Consider the following 13,550-nt stretch of genomic DNA (forward strand, 5'->3'; position numbering starts at 1 on the left):
CCTTTTCACAGGCTGCAGGTTCATAGTTCCCATTGTCTTTGGTGTCTGCCCCTAGTGGGTGAGGTTGGTTCAGTGGCTTGTGCAGGCTTCCTGGTGGAGGGGACTGGTGCCTGTGTTCTGATGGATGGGGCTGGATCTTGTCTGTCTGATGGGCGGGGCCGCGTCTGGTGGTGTGTTTTGGGGTGTCTGTGAACTTAGTATGATTTTAGGCAGCCTCTGTGTTAATGGATGGGGTTGTGTTCCTGTCATGCTAGTTGAGTGGCATGGGGCATCCACCACTGGAGCTTGCTGACCATTGGGTCAGCAGTAGCTGGGTCTTAGCGTTGAGATGGAAATCTTTGGGAGAGCTGTTGCCAATTGGTATTATGTGGACTGGGAGGTCTCTGGTAATCTAATGTCCTGAACTCACCTCTCTCACCTCAGAGGCTCAGGCCTGACACCATGCCAGAGCACCAAGCCCCTGTGAGCCACATGGCTCAGGAGAAAAGGGAGAAAAAAGGAAAGAAAAATAAACAAATAAAAATTATTAAAATAAAAAAATATATAATAATAATAATAAAGAAGAGAGCAACTAAAGCAATAAACAATTCCATCAATGAAAGTAAGCACTAAAACCTATAGTAAGATAAACATAAAAATCAGAAGCATATCGGTCACAGTCAGCAAACCCGAAGTCTACAGTTGCTCCCAAATTCCTCTGCCTCAGTTTTGGGATGAATCGTTGTCTATTCATGTATTCCACAGATTTTGGGTACCTCAAGTTGATTGTGGGGATTTAATCCACTGCTCCTGAGGCTGCTGGGAGAGATTTCCCGTTCTCTTCTTTGTTTGCACAGCTCCTGGGGTTCAGCTTTGGTTTTGGCCCTTCCTCTGCGTGTAGGTAGCCCTCAGGCATCTGTTCCCACCCAGACAGGGTGGAGTAAAAGCAGTGGCTGATTAGGGGGCTCTTGCTCACTCAAGCCAACAGAGGGAGGGGTATGGTAGTTATAATTGGAATGTGGGGTGAGCCTGCGACGGCAGAGGCTGGCATGACATTGCAACAGCCTGAGGCGCGCTGTGTGTTCTCCCAGGGAGCTTATCCCTGGATCACGGAACCCTGGCAGTGGCGTGTTGCACAGGCTCCTGGGGGGATGTGGACAGTGACCTGTAGACTGGTGCCTGTGTTCTGATGGATGGGGCTGGATCTTGTCTGTCTGATGGGCGGGGCCGCGTCTGGTGGTGTGTTTTGGGGTGTCTGTGAACTTAGTATGATTTTAGGCAGCCTCTGTGTTAATGGATGGGGTTGTGTTCCTGTCATGCTAGTTGAGTGGCATGGGGCATCCACCACTGGAGCTTGCTGACCATTGGGTCAGCAGTAGCTGGGTCTTAGCGTTGAGATGGAAATCTTTGGGAGAGCTGTTGCCAATTGGTATTATGTGGACTGGGAGGTCTCTGGTAATCTAATGTCCTGAACTCACCTCTCTCACCTCAGAGGCTCAGGCCTGACACCATGCCAGAGCACCAAGCCCCTGTGAGCCACATGGCTCAGGAGAAAAGGGAGAAAAAAGGAAAGAAAAATAAACAAATAAAAATTATTAAAATAAAAAAATATATAATAATAATAATAAAGAAGAGAGCAACTAAAGCAATAAACAATTCCATCAATGAAAGTAAGCACTAAAACCTATAGTAAGATAAACATAAAAATCAGAAGCATATCGGTCACAGTCAGCAAACCCGAAGTCTACAGTTGCTCCCAAATTCCTCTGCCTCAGTTTTGGGATGAATCGTTGTCTATTCATGTATTCCACAGATTTTGGGTACCTCAAGTTGATTGTGGGGATTTAATCCACTGCTCCTGAGGCTGCTGGGAGAGATTTCCCTTTCTCTTCTTTGTTTGCACAGCTCCTGGGGTTCAGCTTTGGTTTTGGCCCTTCCTCTGCGTGTAGGTAGCCCTCAGGCATCTGTTCCCACCCAGACAGGGTGGAGTAAAAGCAGTGGCTGATTAGGGGGCTCTTGCTCACTCAAGCCAACAGAGGGAGGGGTATGGTAGTTATAATTGGAATGTGGGGTGAGCCTGCGACGGCAGAGGCTGGCATGACATTGCAACAGCCTGAGGCGCGCTGTGTGTTCTCCCAGGGAGCTTATCCCTGGATCACGGAACCCTGGCAGTGGCGTGTTGCACAGGCTCCTGGGGGGATGTGGACAGTGACCTGTGCTTGCACACAGGCTTCTTGGTGGCTGCAGCAGCAGTCTTAACGTTTCATGACCATCTCTGGTGTCTGCGCTGATAGCCGTGGCTCGCGCCCATCTCTGGAGCTCGTTTAGGCAGTGCTCTGAATCCCCTCTCCTCGCGCACCCCAAAAGAATGGTCTCTTACCTCTTAGGCAGGTCCAGACTTTTTCCTAGACTCCCTCCTGGCTAGCTGTGGTGCACTAGCCCCCTTCAGGCTGTGTTCACGCAGCCAACCCCAGTCCTCTCCCTGGGATCTGACTTCTGAAGCCCGAGCCTCAGCTCCCAGCCCCCACCCACCCCCACGGGTGAGCAGACAAACCTCTTGGGCTTGTGAGTGCTGGTTGGCACTGATCCTCTGTGCAGGAATCTCTCCAGTTTGCCCTCTGCAGCCCTGTTGCTGCGCTCTCCTCCATGGCTCTGAAGCTTCCCTCCCATCCACCCCTCCATCTCCGCCAGTGAAGGGTCTTCCTAGTGTGTGGAAACTTTTCCTTCTTCACAGCTCCATCCCAGAGGTGCATGTCCCATCCCTATTCTTTTGTCTCTGTTTTTTCTTTTTTCTTTTGCCCTACACAGGTACATGGGGATTTTTTTGCCTTTTGGGAAGTCTGAGGTCTTCTGCCAGCGTTCAATAGGTGTTCTGTAGGAGATGTTCCACAAGTAGATGTATTTTTGATGTATTTGTGGGGAGGAAGGTGATCTCCACGTCTTACTCCTCCACCATCTTGAAAGTCCCCAACTTAATTTTTAAATGCTGACACTTATCCATAGGAGCCACATATTATTGCATATCAAGCATACAGTTCATGAAATAACATCGACTTTGTGTTACGCATAGTTTAATCCATCTATAAAGTGAAAAACCTAAAAATTATTATAATTTTCAACTCTTTGGTCCTTCTAGGTCATGATCGCCTAACAAAACTAAAGAGTCTATCATGTTCAGTGGTTGTAAAAATTAATAAACTAAGCATCTTTCATAATCTTGCATTCTAAGCCTTATATTAAATACAAAACTAAGAATGGAAATGGTATTTTTAAGCATTCTGTATGCATTTGAAATACTGGCAGAATTTCATATGTAGGAACTCTAACAATAGAAACAACTCCACCAACCTTGGTTTTAATGTGTTCTTTTTATTCATATGCCTGGTTCCCTAAAGGTTTTATCTTGAAGTGTTAACAGGGAAATCTGTCACCAGTAGAGAACTAAATGAAGTCACGAGTCATATAACAAGCAGAACAGACAAGTAACTTTACTTGGATGCTTAAGAAAATACTGGCAGAAACCCTGATACAATCAATTTGCAAATAACTTGAAGACAAGAAGCTACTTAGTGGATAATGACTAATGTGTCCTACTTAAAACCAAATCCTTTTAAGCTAATCTAATATGGTAGATTAAGGAGAAATGATAGATGTACTGTGTCTTGATTGCAGCAGATCTTCTGATTATCTCATGTTACACCTATCAATGAACAAAAAAGAAAAAAAAAATGTGACCTGAAGCACATAGCTGACTGGATTATAGTCACTACATAATGTCAAACATCTGGATGAAAATACCAGATGCTCTATTTCTACAATGTCAAATCTATATGTATAAACACAACATATACACACGTGCGCACACAGACACACACAGAATGTATGTACTTGGAAATATCTGAATTTTTAGCCTTTGTATTATATTCAAAGTTTTGCATCAATATAAACTTGCTTAAAGTCCTATTCATACCAAAGGGTATGAATTGTAAGAAAGTTAACAGGAATGCAAGGAAAATTAGTGAGGCATCAGAAAATACTTTCTAGGCATAGATATTAATGATATCAGGATAATTCAATCTGTAAAAAATGTAGATAAGGGATAATTTAATAGCATTATTTGACTATGCCTACATGGTACCAAAACAACCAAAAAATATGGTCAGATGACTACCCAAGCAAATCAAATAAATTTTTTTAAAAATCCAATGATGCCATCAAAATTGTAATTGATAGCCTATACATGTATTGCTTGAATTTTTACTAATGGCTAAGGCATCTAAAATATAGGAATTTGCTGGCCCTTGTGGACTGTTGCCTTGGGGGGTGGGTAGATAACTTAAGCAAATCAAAGACAAAATTAGGGGAAGGTTAAAGAAATGGTCAAAGACAGAACATAAAAGCCAGAGCTCCAGAAGCCAGAATAAGGTATATGGACCCCCTGCTTGTTAGTAGAAAGTTCCATCCACCTGAAACCAGAGGGCCTTTAAGACTTAAAGAAAGGCTGCCTCAGCCTGGAAAGCACCTTATATTCTTTCTGCCCCAATTAAAACCATAAGGTTTGCAAAGCTGGGTGTTGGTGCCACATTTCTGTTTCCTGACTTTCTTCCATCTCCCATCTTTCTTTGGTGAGTCTATCAGTGACTCTTCCTATGGCACCTGCCTCACCTCATCCAACAATCTAAGACCTCTGACCCCGAGTGGTGCTTTTATGCATCCTCCCGCACTCCCAGCAAAGACCACCAAGATTTCCTGCCACTGCACTTGCCCTCATGAGCAAATTTCCCTCCAGTTTAAAAGCTCAGCATCAGACTCTTTGCACCTTCTAAAATGTAAGTGATAATAAAGTCATTCATTTGAATCCCTTCAGTGGGAAAAGTCCTGAGGAAAATACTTCCCTAGCAGAGAGGTGTCCACCCACACCCCAGACCCTGGCCCCTGCCCTGCTATGGGTACATTTTAAAAAATGACTATTCTCGTGCTTGCTTCGGCAGCACATATACTAAAATTGGAACGATACAGAGAAGATTAGCATGGCCCCTGCACAAGGATGACACGCAAATTCGTGAAGCGTTCCATATTTTTTTCTGAAACGGTATTGATTAGAAGATGGACCAATGATTCAATAACACCTTTTTAAATGTGTTGGTTTTGTTTTTTTTAAAATAATGTACGCATTGACTGATAAAAAAAAAAGACTATTCTGACTTTCCAAATGTAAGACAACACAGTTACATGGAATAACACTGATGGTGGGAATATCAGGCCAGGCAGAGAGTGGTGAACATATAGACAGGAGACAGGGTGAATATGGGTAGAAAAACATAAGGATGTATTTGGAGGCTGATAGAACATGATAGGATTCTCAGGTCCTATAAGAATTAGCCTCCTTGCTTGCTGAAACATAAGGCTGACCCTATCTCAAGCCTGTGTGATTCTATCAGAATAATATGTGGTAGTTAAATTCCATGAGTGTGTAGTAAGACTACTTAGGAGCAAACCTTAGCCCTTACTCGTGGTGTAACTGTGGACAAGCTACTTGATCTCCGTGCCTCAGTTTCCTCAGCTGTAAAATGGGAAGGGTGTTAACAGTGACTCCCTGAGGGTTAGTTAAGTAAGGGTTAAGTAAGTACATTCATGTAAAGTGCTTAGAATAGTATGTGGCAGATGAGAAGTGCTCAATAAATAATGGCTAATTATTACTTATGCTTATGACTGTTTCTACCACTACCACAATGCTAAGAGTCCACCTGAAGAAAATGAGCTTAGTCATTTTTTTCTTATTTACCGAATAACTACTAAAAGCCTGTGATATACCAAACACTGTTCTTGATATTTGCATGAAATGTTGAATAAGACAGGAACCATTATTGTTGTAGTGGGGAGAAAGGCAATATAAATAGATATATTAAATAACCAAGTAAATAATTATAAACTTTGACTATTGCTATGAAGGAAACAAACATGGTGCTAAAATAGAAAAATAATGGAAGAAAATATCCTAGTCATTCTTAGATTGGTCAGGAAAAGCCCCTCTCAGGTAATAACATTTAAACTGAGACCTGAAGGTTGAGAAGGAGCCAGCAATTTGAAAAGGCAGAGTGAATGTAGGTGTGGAAACGTGGGGCTCTATTTAGAGACTGATAGATCAGGATAGGACTCTCAGTTCCCATCAGAATTAGCTCTAAAGGAACATGTGAATAGGCAGTCTCTACATTTCACTTCTTATTAATGAAACAGAAATCAGTAGTAAAAATATTTGCACCTGGCAGTAAAGCCTATTGAAAATTGTACCTTAAGGTTTTATCTAATAGCATTTAAAGATTGCAATTTAATTTTATACTCACTGTTCATCCTTTGTCAGATAGTTGACCTGTGTATAATGCCAAGATTGTCAGCTCCACTTCCAGAATTTACCCCATATCCATCCACCTTTCTTCATTACTACTGATCATCTCCCCAGTCCAAGTCACCATTATGTCACCTGAACAAGTACAGTAGCTTCTCTAGGTCCAGTCCATAGACCACCAGAAGGAACTTAACAAAATGTAAATCAGGTGATGTCTTTCCCCTGATTTGAACCTTTATATCCTCCCTTTTCCACTACAAATAAAATCCAAACTCCCTTCTATGATCTGAAAGCTGCCACACAATCCAACCCCTGCCCAGCTCCTGACCAGATTACAGTTTACTCTCTGCCTCTGTCACGCTAGCTAAGTACACTTTCTCCATCTCTTTATTACATCTAGATAGTGAACAAAGCAGGGAACCAAGCCTGACATGTAGCATTTGCCAATTTCTCTAGTGTAAATACTCCTACCTTGACCAATTCCAAGCTATGAATACAATGTCACTGGACATGCAGCTGGGCAGAGATGCACAGTTGTCCCCGTTTGTAGTGTTTCCACTGTACAGATAACAGGAGGTGTAAAAACTGCAAGAGCACAAATAATGGTGAAATTTATAATATAATTAGGCAGTAATAAATTTAAAGTATTTATTGCCTTTGTTTTCAATAAAATTTAAGTGTAAGTTTATATAATTTATTTTTTGAAATGCGTATTTTTAAAAACTGGCTTGCAGAATTTCTGAAAATTTAACAATAGGTTCTCGTGAGGGGGTGCATGCTGACTCCAGGACATCACTGTATGTACCCCAGAAGTTCTTAAACACTCCTGCTTAGATTTGAATATTTATACAAAACCAAGAAAATCCTCCATGTTTTGGTGATGTTTTTTTGTTTGTTTGTTTGTTTTTTGCGGTACCCGGGCCTCTCACCGCTGTGGCCTCTCCCGTTGCGGAGCACAGGCCCCGGACGCGCAGGCTCAGCGGCCATGGCTCACGGGCCCAGCCGCTCTGCGGCATGCGGGATCCTCCCGGACCGGGGCACGAACCCGTGTCCCCTGCATCGGCAGGCGGACTCTCAATCACTGCGTCACCAGGGAAGCCCCTTGGTGATGTTTTTTCACAGCTTTTTTTTGCTGGGGAAAGTCTTTATCTCTCCTTCATTTCTGAAGGATAAATTTGCTGGATAGAGTATTCTTGGATAGCATTTTTTTCTATCAGCACTTTGGCTATATCATCCTAGTCTCTCCTGGTCTGTAAGATTTAAACTGGGAAATCTACTGATAGGCTTATAAGGGTTCTCTTGTAAGTTACAAGCTTCTTTTCTCTTGGAGCTTTTAAAGATTCTCTCTGTCTTTGATTTTTTACAGTTTTGTTATGATGTATCTTAGAGAGGATCTCTTTGAGTTTATTTGGTGAGCTATGAGCTTCATGAACTTGGATATCCAAATCTCTCCCCAGATTTGGGATATTCTCAGCCATTATTTCATTAAATAAGCTTTCTGCCCCCTTTGCCTTCTCTTTCTGGAACTCCAGTAATTCACAATTGGCTCTTTGATTGGTATCCCAATAGATCATGCAGACTTTCTTTACTCTTTTCCAATCCTTTTTCTTTGTTCTCCCTGACTAGACTATTTCAAAGTTCCTGTCTTCAAACTCACAGGCTCTTCTTCTGTTTGATCCATTTTGATGTTGATGCTCTGTATTGCAGGGTTTTTTTTTCATTTAATTCTTTGTATCCTTCAGCCCCAGAATTTCTGTTTGATTCTTTTTATAATTTTTATCTCTGTTAAACTTCTCATTTTGTTCATATATTGTGTTGCTGATTTCATTGAATTGTCTTTCTTGTTTTCTTGTGGCCCATTGGGTTCCCTTAAAACAGCTATTTTGTATTCTTTATCGAGTAAATCATAGATCTTCATGTCTTTGTTAATGGTTACTGGATGATGATTGTGATCCACTAGTGGCGCCAAGGTTTCCCGAAAATTTTTTTTCATTGCTATCTTTGCATTTGAAATAGCTGTCACTTCCTCCAGTTACATACTACCCTCTCCAATGTGTCCAAACTCATGTAGTTTTGCCCCAACAGTGTGCTGGAACTTCTCCACTGGAAACCTGCACTTCCTCAGAGGCTTTTTTGCCCATGGATGATTGTCTAAGGCAGTGTTTTCTGTAGCCTCTGGACCATAGCTTAGAGGGAGCTGGAGCTGGTTCATGGGTCACTGCAGGGTCCACAGCCAGGACCAAGTCTGTGTGCCTATTACCTGATGCCTGGATGGGTCAGGCTCCTCCTGGGTCTCTTGGCATGTGGTGCTGGATCCCACAGCTCCCACAAAGGGACTCTGTCTGTGAGTGAATACCAAATTGTTGTTGAGGAAGATATGAACAAGGGACATCTTATTCAGCCATGATTATTAACACTTGAAAATTATTGAATGATTGGATGACTGTATCTTGTTCTATGGCCAAACTAAACAATATTTTTTCTAAAAAGTTAATTCTTTCTGACTTTTTTTTTCTAAAGTCACCACTTATATTTTTGTCACCCGTGCTTAAATCCTCTGAGTTGTCTGTTAAGCATCCATCTCCTCACCTCTGCTCTTCACCAGTGTTGGTAAATGTAGCTGAAGTGTCCTTCCTCTACCCGTTTATATATTTTCTAAATGCTGTCTATGGCCTAGCTCATACCCTTATCACCTTTCATTAGGCACTGTTAATTGTCTTCAAATTAGTTTTCCCACCTCCAGTCTCTCACCACATTCATCCATCTTCCTGCTGCCAGAGGAACCCTCCTGAAGCACAGGTCAGATCGTGCCATGTCCTTTAAAACAGACCAGATGGCTCTGACATCATCAGGATAAAATCCAAATTCCCTCATGTGCCATTCAGGCCCTTCCACAATCTGGCCTCAATCTGCCTACCCACCATTTCCTCTCAGCAAATCCTTCTACATTTGACATGCCGATATTTCCCAGATGAATTCCTCAGAACACTACTTCTTCAGAAATTAATAGATGCTACATTGAACACATTCCCCATGGCCAAATAAGTGGGGATGGCAGTGCTGGCCTAAGCAGAGCTTGGTAGAACTTCTCAGAGCCAAACTGTGTTGAAAAATATGACCCAACAATATATATATATTTGGGTATACATTTGGTAAAACTAGAGAAAAACAAGGGAATGATGAATACAAAGTTCAGGGTAGTAGTTATCTTGTGTGGAAAGGAGGGAGGTATATATAAGGGACTTTAATGGTGTTGAAAATTGTTCTGTATCTTAAATAGGGTAGTATGTGCACGAGTGCCTGTTATTTGTTGTTGTTTGTATATATTTTTTCACATTTTAACATCTCTGAAATCAGGATGGTCTTACAATTGCTGAGGGTCAAGTGACAATTGTGCTGTAGTTGTCTTTACCTTAGAAATATCTTAACCAATTACTTTAACTTATGTCCTCCTTTCTTTTGTATGCCTAAGAGTGACAATTGACAAAAATCTAAGTGTGAAAGACCTCTTTTATTAAGTACAAAATAAATTTCTAAATAGCAAGAAAAAATTATCCATAAGTTTGTAACAATATTTACATTCAAGTTTAAAGGTAACTCAGGGATCTTTGTGGCTGAAGAAGATTCCCTTGACTTGTTCCCTCATTATGGTAAAAGTAGATGGTAAAGATAGCTGTTAAAATAGAAAGCTCAGTGTCTCACACCTAGTAGGTTCACACTAAATATTGTTGATTGGATTTCCAGTGACTGTTAAAATTCAACTCAAATGATCCACTAACATTTTCAGCAAATCTGACCTTTTCCAAAAAAAATAGGAGCAATGATTGGAAAGCTCACTTTGACTAATACCTGGCCTGATAAGACAATCTGCATTTATGTGCCAATGGGAAAAAGCTACTAGGAATTTTAAACTCAAGTTGTCTTGCCCTTCTCCTAACTGCTGCTTTGCTTAGTTGTGTATGATGCTAAATACTTCTGTTCTCAATATCAAAACCATTATGTCCTTAAGGGACTGTGGCTTATGTTTTGTTATCATATATAATGATATGTACATAGTGTTACTTAATCTGTTGTTTGATTAATGGTTCTGTTTGTAAAACGACACGTTGATCACATCCTCAAAATATAGTGTTTTGGTTGTGAATCAGCTCTCTTTATATTGCCACAGGACCTTAAAATTCTACCCATTACTCTAAGTTGGAAAGCATTCTGTGATATCTGAGTCTTATTTATTTGGCTCATGGTCAGTAAATCAAGAGAGATTGAAAGGTGGATAAACCAATTTACAGGGAAATCTCCATTTTCTGTGTTTACTGATCTTCAAGTGTTTGTTTGACTAGTAGTAGATCCAGTAGCAGACATACATTGGAACTAAAACCCCAGGAGACACCCAGATTCTACATATGACACAACTTGAACTTCTCAGATTCATGTAGACACTACATGTCCTGATCATCACTTTCTGTGGAAATGTAAGTTTTAAATTATATAGTCAGTCTTTCTTACTGTTGACAGTCATTTTTATTTGCATACTTTTCCTTTTCTGAAAGGGCTACTCCTTAGTTCACTTGTGATCTCCATTTTTCTGTTGTTCACAGTACTAACGTATTATAGTACGCAGCTCTTATTAACTACTTATTGAATTCTATCTTAATTATTTGTGAGGTAAAGACTTTGGGTAGTATATTCTATCCCTAAACTTTTTGGCATAATGAAAATGGAAGATTATTTAGAAATGGAAACTCTATGTTCTACTTAGTTCTAATATCTTTATTATCCCTAAATCTGGACCAGAAATCTTGAGATTGTTACATTTGCTATTGTTATTAAGAAATGATAAATCCTGGGACGTATTTCACTGTCCCAAGTTATTACATATCAAAAATTAAATCTCCCCAAGACAAATAAAATTGATGAAAAATTAATTGTGAATACAGCTCATTTCAAAAATTACACTTAAATCTTCAGCCAAAAATACTTTCTTAGTGAAGGAGCCATCCTTTAATTGTTAGGCAAAATTTTAGAATGATAAAGTTCTTAGAGATTTAATTCATTCTAATTTAATAAGAATAGAAATAATTGCTTCTTTGGTTAATTTAAATATTACCAATAATCATCCCAGTAGAGATTATTTAGAACAAAAAGACAATGCAGAACAAGCTTTAATAGAATTTGGCTGTCTCTAAAGACCACAGTTAAAAGCATCAACTATTTAATCTTTTTTGTGTGAAATAATTTTCAATATGAATATTTTAAATCAGTGATCCAATTTAAATCTTGTTAAAAACAAGAAAAGCATGTAATCAGAAATAATTCTTCTGCCAAATCTTATATTAAGGTCAAAGTCTTTTACATACTTTTGAAAAGTATTTGGGAATCAGGCCGTCGCAATTTTTTTAAAAATTCTTTTTCTTTCTTATAGCATGTACATGTTCAGTGTGTTCTATGTCACTTTCTCCCTGACAGGCTCTATAAGAGAAAGTCTTCAATGTACTTGGAATAAAAAATTCTAGATAATAAAATTCATTCTCTAGCTGGACATGCTGAAAGTCAGAAAGGGTAAAATTATCAAGTATTAACCTACTTGAAGAACTCTCCAAAATATTTCCATTAAGATTAATGATTTGCACTGCATTTATCTGAAAAAAACAATGTTAAATTGACCAGTTTGGCATTTGTTTTATAAGAAAGATGAGAGTCTCCTGAAAAGTCTATTAAAAGTGAGAGACACGCTGCAAACTAGGAGGGAAGAGTTCTGGAAACTGCTTCACGGCATTAAGGAGCCAGAGAAGGCTTTCGTGGCTTGGAGACCTGGAGTTTCAGGAAATGCTCACTTGAGACCCAGAAGAGCTATGATTGTGATTTCTGAGGTGGCTCACTGAGTGCTCCATGATCTAGAAAGCTTGTTGTGACTTGAATCTTAGTTCTTGTGGAGATTGTTAGCTCCACAAAATTAGCTGGGAAAAGTCTTATGGTTCCAGTGAAGGAGGGAAATTATCAGGCCTTGCTGATCTCTCTTCTGTAATGATCTGTGTTTAGTCAGGGTTCTCCAGAAACAGAACTAATAGAACTTTATCTGTCTATCTATCTATCTATCTATCTATCTATCTATCTATCTATCTATCTATTGAGAGAGAGCGAGAAATTGTATAAGGAATTGACTCAGGTGGTTATGGAGGCTGAGAAGTCCCAAAATCTGCAGTAAGCAAGCTGGGGGCCCAGGAGAGCCAATGATATACTTCCAATCCAAGTCCAAAGGGTTGAGAAGCAGGAGAGCTGATAACATAAGATCCAGTCCAAAAGCCAGTGTGCTTGAAACCCAAGAAAAGCCTATGTTTCAGTTTGAGTCCAAAGGCAGGAAAAGACTAATGTCTCAGCTCAAGAGTCAGGCAGGAGTTCCCTTTCACTGGGGAAGATCTGCTCCTTTTTTTCTATTCAGGCCTTCAACTGACTGATGAGGGCCACCTGCATTAGGGAGAGCAATCTGCTTTATTCAGTCTACTGATACAAATGATAATATTATCAAGAAACACCCTTGTAACCTGATAATACTGATAGCTTTTTCTCTTATTACCTGAAAGACATCAAAAGTATAATGTCCATTCTTCAGGCATGATTTAAAATAATTGAAAGCAGGGTTTTCTGTAGAATCATTAATATTGTAGACCTGGAAGAAATTTTAGAAAGTTTTAGTCTAAGTCTCTGATTTTATCTTTACAAAGATACCACTCGTGGGGTTCCTGAGGCAATAAGAGGCCAAGCTGGTCCCTGTCCTCCTGCTCTCAGGCTAGGGCTTCTCCCACAGTCCATAGCACTTCTAAAGTCAAGAAAGCTGTTATGTGGGGAGAAGCTTGCCTTCTCTTTCACCTGCATCTGCTCCGTCTTCTCCTCTCCTCTTTCTTATCTTCCTCCAAGTCTTCTTCCTCCTGTTATCTTGGTCTTTCTCCTCCTCTTCCTAGTTCTCCTCTTGCTCTCCTTTTCCTCTTTATCCACGTCCTTCTCTTCCTCTCCTTTCTATTCCTCCCCTTATTCGTCTTTCTCCTCTTCCTGCTCTGTCTCCGTTTTTCCTGGAGTTGAAAAACGTAGGGATTGGAAAAAATACAAAACAAAGCATGCTTCCTTAACTTAGGTTTATATGTCTTCAGCCTGAAGGCAAAGGCTGTGATGGTCATCTCCCTGTGATGGATCCTCTTTTGAACCAAGATCTTGGAGATGGACCTAAAGC

The 13,550-nt window shown here is 40.3% G+C and overlaps 1 non-coding gene across 1 annotated transcript; it reads left to right on the forward strand.

Moving 5' to 3' along the window:
• The first annotated feature begins 4,954 nt into the window (after positions 1-4,954).
• On the forward strand, positions 4,955-5,061 carry LOC112065427 (U6 spliceosomal RNA). Its single transcript, XR_002892028.1, has one exon. It is a non-coding gene; the product is annotated as a U6 spliceosomal RNA (small nuclear RNA).
• The last annotated feature ends 8,489 nt before the right edge of the window (positions 5,062-13,550 follow it).

Source organism: Physeter macrocephalus, chromosome 13 (assembly GCF_002837175.3).
Source record: "Physeter macrocephalus isolate SW-GA chromosome 13, ASM283717v5, whole genome shotgun sequence".
Classification (NCBI taxonomy): Eukaryota; Metazoa; Chordata; class Mammalia; order Artiodactyla; family Physeteridae; genus Physeter; species Physeter macrocephalus.